Consider the following 16,960-nt stretch of genomic DNA (forward strand, 5'->3'; position numbering starts at 1 on the left):
TTCTGCACACAATACCCCATAATGACAACGAGTAAAAAGTGGAGGACTCTGGTACTATGGTGGTTGCTATATCTAAGGGGAGGAGTCTGGTACTATGGTGATTGCTATATGCTAGAGGAGGGGAGGAGTCTGGTACTATGGTGGTTGCTATATCTAAGGGGAGGAGTCTGGTACTATGGTGATTGCTATATGCTAGAGGAGGGGAGGAGTCTGGTACTATGGTGATTGCTATATGCTAAGGGGAGGAGTCTGGTACTATGGTGGTTGCTATATGCTAAGGGGAGGAGTCTGGTACTATGGTGGTTGCTATATGCTAAGGGGAGGAGTCTGGGACTATGGTGGTTGCTATATGCTAAGGGGAGGAGTCTGGTACTATGGTGGTTGCTATATGCTAAGGGGAGGAGTCTGGTACTATGGTGGTTGCTATATGCTAAGGGGAGGAGTCTGGTACTATGGTGGTTTCTATATACTAGAGGAGGGGAGGAGTCTGGTACTATGGTGGTTGCTATATACTAGAGTAGGGGAGGAGTCTGGTACTATGGTGGTTGCTATATACTAAGGAGGGGAGTCTGGTACTATGGTGGTTGCTATATACTAGAGGAGGGGAGGAGTCTGGTACTATGGTGGTTGCTATATACTAGAGGAGGGGAGGAGTCTGGTACTATGGTGGTTACTATATAGTAGAGGAGGGGAGGAGTCTGGTACTATGGTGGTTGCTATATACTAGAGGAGGGGAGGAGTCTGGTACTATGGTGGTTACTATATACTAGAGGAGGGGAGGACTCTGGTACTATGGTGGTTACTATATACTAAGGAGGGGAGGAGTCTGGTACTATGGTGGTTGCTATATACTAGAGGAGGGGAGGAGTCTGGTACTATGGTGGTTACTATATACTAGAGGAGGGGAGGAGTCTGGTACTATGGTGGTTGCTATATACTAGAGGAGGGGAGGAGTCTGGTGCTATGGTGGTTACTATATACTAGAGGAGGGGAGGAGTCTGGTACTATGGTGGTTGCTATATACTAGAGGAGGGGAGGAGTCTGGTACTATGGTGGCTGCTATATACTAGAGGAGGGGAGGACTCTGGTACTATGGTGGCTGCTATATACTAGAGGAGGGGAGGAGTCTGGTACTATGGTGGTTGCTATATACTAAGGAGGGGAGTCTGGTACTATGGTCGTTGCTATATACTAGAGGAGGGGAGGAGCCTGGTACTATGGTGGTTGCTATATACTAAGGAGGGGAGTCTGGTACTATGGTGGCTGCTATATACTAGAGGAGGGGAGGAGTCTGGTACTATGGTGGTTGCTATATACTAAGGAGGGGAGTCTGGTACTATGGTCGTTGCTATATACTAGAGGAGGGGAGGAGTCTAGTACTATGGTGGTTGCTATATACTAAGGAGGGGAGGAGTCTGGTACTATGGTGGTTACTATATACTAGAGGAGGGGAGGAGTCTGGTACTATGGTGGTTGCTATATACTAGAGGAGGGGAGGAGTCTGGTACTATGGTGGTTGCTATATGCTAAGGGGAGGAGTCTGGTACTATGGTGGTTGCTATATGCTAAGGGGAGGAGTCTGGTTCTATGCTGGTTGCTATATGCTAGAGGAAGGGAGGAGTCTAGTTCTATGGTGGTTGCTATATGCTTAGGAGGGCTCTGGCTGCTACTATACAATGAAGGAGTAATACAAATGGTTCCTTGGAATGTTCTGGCTTTGATTCTGCATCACTAGCTCCAGCTTTGCTAGGAATTTATCCAGGGCTGGCATATGCGGAAATCTGGGCACAGGCTGTCCACGAGACCACTCTGGCGACCAGCAGGAGCTATATGCACTGTGCTTGTACAGTACCAGCTACTGAAAGTGTGTGTGAGGGGGCTGGGAAAGGTCACGCAGAACACACAGGTTACCCTGGCACTAGTGGGCAATGCCACTTCAGAGAGCTGAAAATGATGCAGTGTACCAGTGTCCAGTATATTAATCCCGGACCGCATTGCCAACATGAAGCTAACAGCACGGTGATGTCATCCGATTATATTTGCTCACTAGAAATAGTGATTGAAACCAAAAACGTTATCATTAAAGGGTATAGTCCACTGAGGGTGCAGAGACAGAAATACATGGACGCAGTATGACTGAGTGGAATAATTGCATTTTCTATTTAAATCCCCTGAGAAATTAATCTAATTAGCCTCTCTCTGACCTCCCCGTGCGCTGCCACGGCACAAATACAAAGCAAGCCGCAGGAATAGTTATATATACTGCGTACTTACCCCTCCATATATCATTATCGTATACCCCTCCATATATCATTATCGGATACCCCTCCATATATCATTATCGGATATACTGCGTATTTACCCCTCCATATATCATTATCGGATACCCCTCCATATATCATTATCGGATACCCCTCCATATATCATTATCGGATACCCCTCCATATATCATTATCGGATATACTGTGTATTTACCCCTCCATATATCATTATCGGATACCCCTCCATATATCATTATCGGATATACTGTGTATTTACCCCTCCATATATCATTATCGGATATACTGTGTATTTACCCTTCCATATATCATTATCGGATACCCCTCCATATATCATTATCGGATAGCATGAAATCTTGGCTGCCGTGGGGGGTTATTGAGTACAGTGCTCCGTCGCTCAGGGTCTCGCACCAAAGGGGGCGAGCTGTCGATGGTGATTGACAGCTCGCCCCGTTTGGTAGGCAGGCAGGGGGGGGTGGCCAAACGGAGGCATTCCCGAAGGAACGCCTGCCGTTTGGGGGCGGCCCCACTGACATCACCAGTGATGTCAGTGAGAGAGCTCCGGCTCTATTAGAGCCAGAAGCTCTCTGGGGCTTGCTACCACAAGGGTCTTGTCGCAAGCCCGATAGTCGCGATGGTCTTGACCATCGCGACCATCAACCTGGCCGCTCGCAATAGCTGTGGGTGGTCACCCACAGCTATGCAAGCGGCCAGGATGCCGAACAAAAACACCCCCAAAAAACTCCATGATTCAGAGCGAGCGCTCTTTCAGAGCGTCCGGCTCTGAATCAGGCCCTCAGTTACTAACATGGCAATTTATAAGTCACCAAACCTAAAGCCGGACTCAGAAATACACTATGGCGAAATTTTCGCATTTGAGCGAATTCCGTAAACTGCGGATGCACTAAATATGCGTCAAAGTTCATTGCCGTAGCCGTAAGCAGCGACTTTTTTTATTTACAGAGTGACTGACAGTTAAGGGCCGTTTGGGGGGAAGTAACGGGGCGTGCCACCAAAAACGCAGAGTGAGTGTGTACAGTACACTGTATGATGGGGAGGGGGATGGATGGCGAGTATATGTACAGTACACTGTATGATGGGGAGGGGGATGGAGGGAGAGTGTATGTACAGTACACTGTATGATGGGGAGGGGGATGGAAGGAGAGTGTATGTACAGTACACTGTATGATAGGGGAGGGGGATGGAGGATGAGTGTATGTACAGTACACTGTATGATATGGGAGGGGGATGGAGGGAGAGAGTATGTACAGTATACTATATGATAGGGGAGGGGGATGGAGGGAGAGAGAGAGTATGTACTATATACTATATGATAGGGGAGGGGGATGGAGGGAGAGAGTATGTACAATATACTGTATGATAGGGGAGGGAGAGAGTATGTACAGTATACTGCATGATAGGGGAGGGAGAGAGTATGTACAGTATACTGCATGATAGGGGAGGGAGAGAGTATGTACAGTATAGTGTATGATAGGGGAGGGGGGAGAGTATGTACAGTACACTATATGATAGGGGAGGGGGATGGAGGGACAGAGTATGTATATTATACTGTATGATAGGGGGGATGGAGGGTGAGAGAGAGTATGTACTATATACTATATGATAGGGGAGGGGGATGGAGGGAGAGAGTATGTACAATATACTGTATGATAGGGGAGGGAGAGAGTATGTACAGTATACTGCATGATAGGGGAGGGAGAGAGTATGTACAGTATACTATATGATAGGGGAGGAGTATACTGTATAATAGGGGAGGGAGAGAGTATGTACAGTATACTGCATGATAGGGGAGGGAGAGAGTATGTACAGTATACTATATGATAGGGGAGGAGTATACTGTATAATAGGGGAGGGAGAGAGTATGTACAGTATACTGTATGATAGGGGTGGGGGGAGAGAGTATGTACAGTATACTGTATGATAGGGGAGGGGGATGGAGGGAGAGAGTATGTACAGTATACTGCATGATAGGGGAGGGAGAGAGTATGTACAGTATACTATATGAGAGGGGAGGGGGATGGAGGGAGAGAGTATGTACAGTATACTGCATGATAGGGGAGGGAGAGAGTATGTACAGTATACTATATGAGAGGGGAGGGGGATGGAGGGAGAGAGTATGTACAGTATACTGCATGATAGGGGAGGGAGAGAGTATGTACAGTATACTATATGATAGGGGACGGGGATGGAAGGACAGAGTATGTATAGTATACTGTATGATAGGGGAGAGGGATGGAGGGAGAGAGAGAGTATGTACAATGTCCTATATGATAGGGGAGGGGGATGGAGAGAGAGAGTATGTACAGTATACTGTATGATAGGGGAGGGGGGGAGAGTATGTACAGTATACTCTATGATAGGGGAGGGGAGAGAGTATGTACAGTATACTGTATGATAGAGGAGGGAGAGAATATGTACAGTATACTGTATGATAGAGGAGGGAGAGAGTATGTACAGTATACTGTATGATAGGGGAGGGAGAGAGTATGTACAGTATACTGTATGATAGGGGAGGGAGAGAGTATGTACAGTATACTGTATGATAGGGGAGGGAGAGAGTATGTACAGTATACTGTATGATAGGGGAGGGAGAGAGTATGTACAGTATACTGTATGATAGGGGAGGGGGGAGAGTATGTACAGTATACTGTATGGTAGGGGAGGGGAGAGTATGTACAGTATACTCTATGATAGGGGAGGGGAGAGAGTATGTACAGTATACTCTGATAGGGGAGGGAGAGAGTATGTACAGTATACTGTATGATAGGGGAGGGAGAGAGTATGTACAGTATACTGTATGATAGGGGAGGGGGGAGAGTATGTACAGTATACTGTATGGTAGGGGAGGGAGAGAGTATGTACAGTATACTGTATGATAGGGGAGGGAGAGAGTATGTACAGTATACTCTATGATAGGGGAGGGAGAGAGTATGTACAGTATACTGTATGATAGGGGAGGGGGGAGAGTATGTACAGTATACTATATGATAGGGGAGGGGGATGGAAGGACAGAGTATGTATAGTATACTGTATGATAGGGGAGAGGGATGGAGGGAGAGAGAGAGTATGTACAATGTCCTATATGATAGGGGAGGGGGATGGAGAGAGAGAGTATGTACAGTATACTCTATGATAGGGGAGGGGAGAGAGTATGTACAGTATACTCTATGATAGGGGAGGGGAGAGAGTATGTACAGTATACTGTATGATAGGGGAGGGGGGAGAGAGTATGTACAGTATACTGTATGATAGGGGAGGGAGAGAGTATGTACAGTATACAGTATGATAGGGGAGGGAGAGAGTATGTACAGTATACTGTATGATAGGGGAGGGAGTGAGTATGTACAGTATACTGTATGATAGGGGAGGGAGAGAGTATGTACAATATACTCTATGATAGGGGAGGGAGAGAGTATGTACAGTATACTGTATGATAGGGGAGGGAGAGAGTATGTACAGTATACTATATGATAGGGGAGGGGGGAGAGTATGTACAGTATACTGTATGATAGGGGAGGGAGAGAGTATGTACAGTATACTGTATGATAGGGGAGGGGGAGAGTATGTACAGTATACTGTATGATAGGGGAGGGAGAGAGTATGTACAGTATACTGTATGATAGGGGAGGGGGGAGAGTATGTACAGTATACTGTATGATAGGGGAGGGAGAGAGTATGTACAGTATACTGTATATAGGGGAGGGAGAGAGTATGTACAGTATACTGTATATAGGGGAGGGGGGAGAGTATGTACAGTATACTGTATGATAGCGGAGGGAGAGAGTATGTACAGTATACTGTATATAGGGGAGGGAGAGAGTATGTACAGTATACTGTATATAGGGGAGGGGGAGAGTATGTACAGTATACTGTATGATAGGGGAGGGGGAGAGTATGTACAGTATACTGTATGATAGGGGAGGGGGGAGAGTATGTACAGTATACTGTATGATAGGGGAGGGAGAGAGTATGTACAGTATACTGTATGATAGGGGAGGGGGGAGAGTATGTACAGTATACTGTATATAGGGGAGGGGGGAGAGTATGTACAGTATACTGTATGATAGCGGAGGGAGAGAGTATGTACAGTATACTGTATATAGGGGAGGGAGAGAGTATGTACAGTATACTGTATATAGGGGAGGGGGAGAGTATGTACAGTATACTGTATGATAGGGGAGGGGGAGAGTATGTACAGTATACTGTATGATAGGGGAGGGGGAGAGTATGTACAGTATACTGTATGATAGGGGTGGTGTGTGTGGACCTGGGGCCTCATTGATGAGGTGTTAATCCGGCTCCTGCTCACACACTGAGGCCTGGAATATTCCTTAATAATGTCCTTCCTAACCTGTTCTAAATAATACAATATATATGTCCCTTCTGACCTCATTCTCTATTCTTCATATACAGTAGGAATATGTTATTCTTTATATTATATACAGTACATTATATACAGTTGGGAGTATGTTATTCTTCATAATATATACAGTAAGGAGTATGCTATGTTCTACCATACATTATATACAGTAGGGAGTATGTTATTCTTCATATTATATACAGTAGGGAGATATTATTCATATTATATAAAGTAAGTTATTCTTCATATTATATACAGTAAGGAGTATACTATGCTCTAACGTACATTATATATAGCAGGGAGCTTGTAATTCTCTATTGAATACAGTAGGTTATTTATGTTATACACAATCATGAGATGATTATTCTCTATATTATATACATTAGAGAGCATGCTATTCTCTATGTATAAGATAAGAGCCCATGCACGATGAACACTCTATAGTGATAGCTTACACTACGGCTTTAATCCAGTGTTTGGACCCACCTTACGTACTGCGCCTATGCGGCCATCGTGACAATCAAATCGTTAGTTAGCGGAGAAGGATCCTTTGCCTACCTCTCAGTTAAAAAATCTGAAAATGTAGCCTATAGGGTTGAAAGGCCAACGCTATATAAAGACATCATCAGCTCCGACAACCTAAGCAAGACAAACAGTTGGGATTTTCGCAGTCTCAATAGTAAGGCTAGGCGCGATAGAGAACAGAAGGACCGCAGACCATTACTAATGCGGCCTGCACTTTATTTATTTATTAACCGTTTCTTATACAGTGCAGCATATTCCGTTGCGCTTTACAATTGTAAACATGAATAGAACAAAACTGGGTAATAACAGACAGATATATAGGTAGGAAGGCCCTGCTCGCAAGCTTACAATCTATAGGACTCAGGGGATTGGACAGCCACGTCCCTCTCTGCACCCAGCTCCACATCACATAGAGGGCCTGATTCAGAGCCGCTCGTAAGCGGCCGCTCGTTCGCTCCGAGCGATGTTTGCCCAACTGCGCATGCGTACGGATCGTTATACGCATGCGCGAACCAGTCAGTGCGGCCGAAATTCGTTTGTTCGCTAAATAGCGAATGCCTGCTATTTTGAGTGACAGGAGGAGGCGTAAGTGGATGGTAACAGGGGAAGGTGCTTGAAAACAGGGAGTGGAGATCCGAACGCAGGCGTGCATAAAGGTCAAAACGGGCGTTTTAAGGGTGTGCATAATTAATACAGCAGCGTCATTGACCACGTCACTGGGTTATTTTATAGCCAGAACTGCTCGCAAGGTTGTGGTAGCAAAAACCAACCCCAAGAATAGCGAGCAGTTCATACCCTGGTCGATGTACTCGATTAATCTAATAAATAGCGGACATGACGTAGGATGCGAGCGGCCAGGGGGCGTGTTTTTCCAAAAAACGACCGCAAGTTTTGTTCGCTCGTTCAGACCTAGAGGCGTGAGCAGACCGCAAAGAGCGAACGGTTCATTTGAATAGCCACCCCTATTTTCTGGACGAGCGAGCGCTAATTGCGTCCGGCTCTGAATCAGGCCCAGAGAGGGAAAGCACAAGGAGCTGTACATAAAACTGCAGCCTTGTGTGTGCGCAAATGTGTCACTCTGCCACCCGTTAAAGCGGCGAGGAAGAGGTGCAGTTCTGCGTTGTGTCCCGGCTGGTGAGACTCTCGCCAGGAATCTGTACAAGCTCCTACACTGATCTCTTCCATCTAGTGAGCAGATTACTGTCTCTATAGCCAGACGGAGGACTGCAGAGCGAGGGTAAGACATGGCCGCAGGCCAAACAGACATCTTTGTTTAATCACATCTACTGACAAGAGAGGCCTTTGCAGAGCGGAGTCGCTGATCGCCCTACAGGCTTTAGATGTTTTGTATAGCAAATAAATTGGATGTTCTCTTTTTTTTTTCCCCGTTAAAGCAATTATCTGTACTGCAGCGAGGCCCAGCCGGTAACATCAGAGACGCGGGTAATACAACTGGGTGGAGGAGGCCCCAAGAAATACATTCAGCTTCTCACCTGAATAAGGTGATTCTTCTACAGCCGTTATTTACAGATAACATTATCCCGACTGTACAGGCGGTATATATCCCTATTTTACTGGATGTAACAAATCGGGGGTTGGATAGCATGATGCTTTGTAATGCACAGCTGTGTATTATTAGCTTAGTTGTGTACATCTAATATACTATATATATTCCACTATTCTCTTATTAAGAAATGGAAACAATATAGGCCACGCCCCCAACCACGCAATGACCCATTTCATGCCACGCCCCCTCTCATTAAGCCACACCCTTTTCAAAGCAGGAAAACCGATAGGCATTCACCGATCTTTCACTACAGGGCCACCTTGAATGTCACTCGAATCTTTAAGTCTAAAACAGAGGCTCCCACAAACGCGTTCCTCAAGGCACCTCAACAGTTCGGGTCTGCTACAAGTCGCTGGCACGACTTGTCACTCCGAAACTGCGGACATCGCGTTCACTACTTCCGCCCCCCGTGTGTGAAGTGTACCACCGGTTTGTAGGCAATCTGGACGCTGGACGACGGCACGAGTTACTGGGAACACAGGATGATCGTCCATTAATCTGGTTGGTTCCTCACCCTTTTTATACCAGGCAGCGTCCTCATGGCTTTGCCGGCTTTAGCGTCTCCGTACGTGCCCTTCCGGTTCCTGTTGCTAGGTGATTTTCTCCCATCCTTGCTGCATGGTCTGCGTGTCTTCCGGAACCTGTTATTTCATGTGGATCCCCCTTTCCAGCTTCCACGTTGCTTTCCCAGCTCTCAAGCCACACCAATGGCTCTCAAGCCACACCACTGGCATTCAGCCGCACCTCCAGCTCTCCAAGCTGCATCACATCAACAGCTCTCAAGCCACACCACTGGCATTCAGCCGCTCCACCAGCACTCAAAGTCGCATCACATCACCGGCTCTCAAGCCACACCACTGGCATTTTGCCGCACCTCCGGCTCTCAAAGCCGCATCACATCACCGGCTCTCAAGCCACACCACTGGCATTCAGCCGCACCTCCGGTTCCCAAAGTCGCACCACCGGCTCTCTAGCCACACTACCGGCACTCAGCCGCACCTCCGACTCTTTAAGCCGCATCACATCACTGGCTCTCAAACCACCTTACCGGCACTCAGCCGTACCTCCAACTCTCTAAGCCGCTCCATCGGCTGGACATACTGTGCTTAAATCACCGGCTCTATAGCCATCACATTTTACTCCGGTATTCCTAGGGGATCTGTGTAAACCGCACTACCCCGAGTTTTAAGTCCAGGCAGCCACCTAAGTCCCGGTGAATTAAATTAGTTCTAAGGGAACAGCGGGCGGTTGTTAGTGGCGGAAGACCTCATCCACTGGGTTCTAGGAGTTTACTCGGGGTACCCTAGGTAACCGTAACAGGGTCTTAAAGATATCCATGGTTGAGCACAGGTGGTTAAATCAAATTGACTGAGGCACTAATTAAGTCACTTGTGGTCCAGCATGGATATCCTTAAAACCTGGACTGTTAGGGTGCCTTGAGGACCGAGTTTGGGAATCTCTGATCTAAAAGTGTGGAAATATAATTTGTCGATTCGGCGGATTTTAGGGCGGACTTGACGAATCGCCTAATGAGAACCACTTCTGCGAGGGGTCTCTTTTGTTGGAGGAGGAAAGGAAATACTCCACTATACTTCACATTTCTGCATCACTTAATAATGTTCTACTGGGCAGCAACTCTGCAGGATATAGGAAGCATTTCACCAGTGGCGGAACCAAGGTGCCCAGAGAGGATGGAGGCAATGCCAGACCAAACTCCCAAGGAACCAGATCAGCTCTTTTGGGGTATGGTACATGCGCGGTAAATTCCTGATCGGGACTGACGCGTACTCAGAAGATGCCCCTGCTTAGCTCTTTAGATCGGGGGGCCTGAGAGGGTAGAGCAATACAGACGCAAGCACACACTAAAAATAATAATAATAATAATTCTTTTAATCACGACTATTCAAGCTTCATTACAAGATTGCATTATGCCGTCTAAACCAATTTTCCAAAATATTATTTTAAATTTCAATTTGCGGTATTCCATTTACTCAGTAATGTAACGCAAATGTCTGTAATACTTCATCCAAGTATAGAGAATTAAGGATCCTGTCCGTGCAGGAAATGGCACCTTGTCCTATCCACTTGGCTTCACTTTCTAATTGCCAATAACACACTATTAAACCAAACAAGGGTCTGCTGTGTGGTCTGACCCCTTCACGAAATGCAAAACACATCCAGAAATGTCACCATGAATATTAATGTGCTGTCTATGGGAAACGGCTTCGTGCATCTCCAAAGCTGTCACCGTCTTTGTTCTGCCACCTGCCAATCAAACGGGTGACTGAATTGGTCATTAGCGAGATCATTTACAGGAAATGCGCCGGGTTCTAGTACTTATAACCCAGATTGTCTAGAATTGTCATTATACACGTGAGTATTGTATTATGTACACGTAAAGGGGAACTATTAATAAAAGAAAATATAATAGATTTATGGCAAGAAAATAATATATTTCCAATGTCAAAAAATATATCAGACCAGCTGGGGAAACAAGCATATTGGCAGGGCCCAACGTCCCTCCATTAAGTGGACGTAACGTGACAGAACCAAAAAAAAAGGGTTTGTAAATAAAAAATGTGGATGTTGCAGAGATCCAGAAAGATGGAATCATCCAATGAGAATGTTTAACATATCACTGTCTAACGCTCTGCCTGCACCATGTGCCGCGTGGGTCAGCGTTTCATCGTCCCATGCTCTGCCTGCACAGTGCGCCGCCATGTACAGACATGTCCTCATACAAACAGCCCTTACAGTCGCACCATGCCCTGGCTCGATAACGCTGAGCGTCTTTCCGTGCAACTTTTTCCCTTGAAATGCATCTTATTCGTGAAGCGATGCAAATAGCACCCACAAGCAGCTTCTGCTGATTAAAATGCTACACAGCCGCTGACACTGTAACACAGCCGCTGACAGGGCTACACAGCCGCTGACAGGGCAACACAGCCGCTGACAGGGCAACACAGCCGCTGACAGGGCAACACAGCCGCTGACAGGGCAACACAGCCGCTGACAGGGCAACACAGCCGCTGACAGGGCAACACAGCCGCTGACAGGGCAACACAGCCGCTGACACAGCCGCTGACACTGAAACACAGCCGCTGACACTGAAACACCGCCGCATGCAGATACAGCCGCAGTCGCACACAGAACATAGGCATGCCGCAGAGCATTTTAATCAGCAGGAGCTGCTTTCGTGTGTCGCTTTTCAAATAAGACACATATTACAGGGAAAAGTCGCTCAGAGCTAACGGGTCGCACGGCGCCCAGGCGTTACATATACCATGACTTGTAGCGCCCGGAGGATAGATGTAGGTGGACACATCTGTAAGTCTACCATCATCTCACGCTCTGCCTCCATGTGTGCCGTGCGTGTAAGCATTTTTACCCCCTCGCCATCAGGTTGATGCAGGCGTCTCTTTGTACCTGCTGCCCCAATGACGTACGGGTACATTGTTCATTAAGACTAAGGAATGCATGTCTAAAACTACCCCATACATAGCTGACTGACATAGGAGTGTTCCATTACCGCGGAACATGCAGTTTGATTACAGCGTATCGTAGAATAATATCGTGATGTCATAGAGGGTTATTTATAAAAACTGCTCTGATAGCGCAAGATAATGAATACCGATTTTTTAAAATATTTTTTTGTAATGTCATTATACCCTGAGGAAGCTTCCCAAATGTTCAGGGTTGTGGTAGCTAATAGACCCAGGTAGACAGAGGAACCCATATACTGTTCGCATGGAAGAATAAAACGGAGCGTTAGACCTAAAAACAAGCGACGGCATAAACAGCGAGATGGGAATAGATAAATAAGACGCTGTAACAGCACTAAGGGTTTACAAGGCACCTGGGTAACACGTTGGGAAGAAAGGTCTTAGCGTCTGAATGAGATGAAGAAATGGCTGAAAAATAACAGAACAGCGGCGCTCTCCCACGGGACGCACACACGCAGGAAAGGAAACCATTAATGCAATCTCTGGGCATCTGGCAGGAAATATTTACTAAATAAATGTGAATGCTGGCTGTAATTAGGATGCAGCTACAGAAGCGTGCGCTCACCTATTCCTGCCTGCAGTGTACGCTGCTTAATGACATGCTACAGCCTGTTTTATGGGGGTACAAGGTGTAAGTGATGCCACAAAGAATGTACAAAACGGGGTACCCACCTTTCTGATCCCCAAGAACGGTTAATGCTGTATGGAGCCCAGAAAGAGAGATGGTCTCCCCAGCATATAAAATGCCAGTGGATAATGCCCAACATACAGCGGTTGAGATAAAAAAAAAAAATCCACCATAATACACGATGAAAAAAATAATACACGATGGCCTTTACAGAAAACTAAAACACATTGGCCCCCACAGGAAAAAAATAAAACACATTGGCCCCCACAGGAAAAAAATAAAACACATTGGCCGGCACAGGAAAAGAATAAAACACATTGGTCCCAACAGGAAAAGAATAAAACACATTGGTCGGCACAGGAAATGAATAAAACATATTAGCCCCACAAGAAAACAATAAAACACATTGGTCCCCACAGGAAAAAAATAAAACACATTGGCCGGCACAGGAAAAAAATAAAACACATTGGTCCCAACAGGAAAAGAATAAAACACCTTGGTCCCAACAGGAAAAAAAATAAAACACATTGGTCCAAACAGGAAAATAATAAAACACATTGGCCGGCACAGGAAAAGAATAAAACACATTGGTCCCAACAGGAAAAGAATAAAACACCTTGGTCCCAACAGGAAAAGAATAAAACACATTGGTCCCAACAGGAAAAAAAATAAAACACATTGGTCCAAACAGGAAAATAATAAAACACATTGGCCGGCACAGGAAAAGAATAAAACACATTGGTCCCAACAGGAAATGAATAAAACACATTGGCCGGCACAGGAAAAAAATAAAACACATTGGCCGGCACAGGAAAAGAATAAAACACATTGGTCCCAACAGGAAAAAAATAAAACACATTGGCCGGCACAGGAAAAAAATAAAACACATTGGTCCCAACAGGAAAAGAATAAAACACCTTGGTCCCAACAGGAAAAAAAATAAAACACATTGGTCCAAACAGGAAAATAATAAAACACATTGGCCGGCACAGGAAAAGAATAAAACACCTTGGTCCCAACAGGAAAAGAATAAAACACCTTGGTCCCAACAGGAAAAGAATAAAACACATTGGTCCCAACAGGAAAAAAAATAAAACACATTGGTCCAAACAGGAAAATAATAAAACACATTGGCCGGCACAGGAAAAGAATAAAACACATTGGTCCCAACAGGAAATGAATAAAACACATTGGCCGGCACAGGAAAAAAATAAAACACATTGGCCGGCACAGGAAAAGAATAAAACACATTGGTCCCAACAGGAAAAGAATAAAACACATTGGTCCCAATAGGAAATGAATAAAACACATTGGCCCCCACAAGAAAAGAATAAAACACATTGGCCCCCACAGCAAAAGAATAAAATACATTGGTCCCAACAGGAAAAGAATAAAATACATTGGTCCCCATAGGAAAAGAATAAAACACATTGGCCCCCATAGGAAAACAATAAAACACATTGGTCCCCACAGCAAACGAATAAAACACACTGGCCCCCACAGTAAAAGAATAAAACACATTGGTCCCAACAGGAAAAGAATAAAATACATTGGTCCCCATAGGAAAAGAATAAAACACATTGGCCCCCATAGGAAAACAATAAAACACATTGGTCCCCACAGCAAACGAATAAAACACACTGGCCCCCACAGTAAAAGAATAAAACACATTGCCCCCTCCCCCCAGGAAAAGAATAAAACACATTGGCCCCCACAAGAAAATAATAAAACACACTGGCTCCCACAGGAAAAGAATAAAACACATTGGCCCCCACTTTAATTGCCCCAACCCCCCACAGAAGACCGACCTTAGGTATCACGTTTTTACACACTATGGCATGTTCTTATACAGTGAGGCATGTTATTACACACTAAGGCATGTTATTACGCAATAATGCATGTTATTACACACTAAGGTATGTTATTACAGAATAAGGCATGTTATTACACACTATGGCATATTCTTAAACACGAAGGCATGTTATTACGCAATAATGCATGTTATTACACACTAAGGCATGTTATTACACAATAAGGCATGTAATTACGCAATCATGCATGTTATTACACACTAAGGCAGGTTTTTACACACTAATGGAATGGTATTACACACTATGACATATTATTATTATTATACACTATGACTTGTTATTATTATTACACACTATGACATGTTATTACACACTAAAGGGCCCCATACATGGTACGATGTGTACCCACCGATGTGACCAATGATCCGACGGCCGACATATCTGGCGATCCCCACACACCCCGACTGTCCAATATGCTTCCCCTCTCCCTGCGAAGACCCGCATGTGACCATTCGTCACATCTCCAGATCTCTTCTGCATGCAGAAAGATCTGGAGGAGCGATGGACGACCCCGTGGGAGCGCGCAATGGACGAAATGCTATATCGTTCCAATCCGTCTGATCAGCAGCTATATCATTCCGTGTACAGGGTCCTTAAGGTATGTCATTACACAATAAGGCATGTGATTACACACTAAGGCATGTGATTACACACCAAGGCATGTGATTACACAATAAGGCATGTCATTACACAATAAGGCATTGATTACACACTAAGGCATGTGATTACACACTAAGGCATGTGATTACACACCAAGGCATGTGATTACACAATAAGGCATGTCATTACACAATAAGGCATTGATTACACACTAAGGCATGTGATTACACACTAAGGCATGTGATTACACACTAAGGCATGTTATTACACACCAAGGCATTCATTACACATTAAGGCATGTCATTACACACTAAGGCATGTTACTACACACCAAGGCATGTCATTACACACTAAGAGCCGTATTCAATTTGAGACGAGCCGCGATACTTTTTCGCGTCCCGGACTTTTCTCCTACTTCGCCTGTTTTGTAGGCGGAAAAGTATCGCGCGCGTGCCCGCTTTACCCCGTATTCAATTTGAAAGTAGGCGAAAACGGGACCCGGCGAAATTTGAACAGGCGGAAAGTACTGTCAGTTTTGGGGAAATCAGCCTGACACCCCCCAAATGATGCTCTGACATGGTGGTTCCCTATGGTACCCCCCGATTTGGCTTGCTGAAGGTATTTGGTGTTTTTAAACGGGCTCAATAGCTGCTAAATAGCGTTTTTCTATACGTGGTGCAGAATAGTATTCAGGAGTATTTTTCCACAAAATAACTTATCTCAGCAAATTTGGGGTACTTGAAAATGGGGGTCAGCATATTTAAAAGTTGCTAAAGTGAATTTGAAAAATCGTGAAAAATCCACCTGCCGCAAGCACCTGCAATCAAAAAAACACCTGGGGCATACTTGGGGACCCCCCAGAGACAAGTTTGATAGTTTTTAACTTTGTCCCACAACATTTTTTTTTCGCCCCAAAATGAAAGTGATTTTTTTGGGGTGTCCTTAAGTGTTTTTCTTTTAATTTTGACACAGATTACCTGTGGGACTGTCTGAAGGCTGCAGGGGGTTCCCGCAATGTTGCACCCCAAAACCCCAATTCTGCACTTTTTTCCATCTGCTATTCATACGCAAAACCTTTTTGCCTATTACATTGCATTGGCTTACCGCCTAGGAGGAAAGTCTTTCAAATTGAATACGGGGTAAAAGCAAAACAGGCGAAAATGACGTCATCGGCGAAAAAGTATCACGGATCCGGAATTTTCTCTTCAAATTGAATACGGGCCTAAGGCATGTCATTACACAATAAGGCATGTCATTACACACCAAGGCATTCATTACACACTAAGGAATGTTATTACACATTAAGGCATGTCATTACACACTAACGCATGTTATTACACACTAAGGCATGTAATCACACACCAAGGCATGTAATCACACACCAAGGCATGTCATTACACACTAAGGAATGTTATTACACATTAAGGCATGTCATTACACACTAACGCATGTTATTACACACTAAGGCATGTAATCACACACTAAGGCATGTCATTACACACTAAGGAATGTTATTACACATTAAGGCATGTCATTACACACTAACGCATGTTATTACACACTAAGGCATATTATTACACACCAAGGCATTCATTACACAGTAAGG

General features: G+C 45.0%; 1 protein-coding gene across 5 annotated transcripts in view; it reads right to left on the reverse strand.

Moving 5' to 3' along the window:
- The window catches only part of GARNL3 (GTPase activating Rap/RanGAP domain like 3), a 310,087-nt gene that overhangs the window by 132,831 nt on the left and 160,296 nt on the right, over positions 1-16,960 (reverse strand). The gene's annotated exons all lie outside the window — the stretch shown is intronic.

Source organism: Taudactylus pleione, unplaced genomic scaffold (genome assembly GCF_031769625.1).
Source record: "Taudactylus pleione unplaced genomic scaffold, aTauple2 ptg000583l, whole genome shotgun sequence".
Lineage (NCBI taxonomy): Eukaryota > Metazoa > Chordata > Amphibia > Anura > Myobatrachidae > Taudactylus > Taudactylus pleione.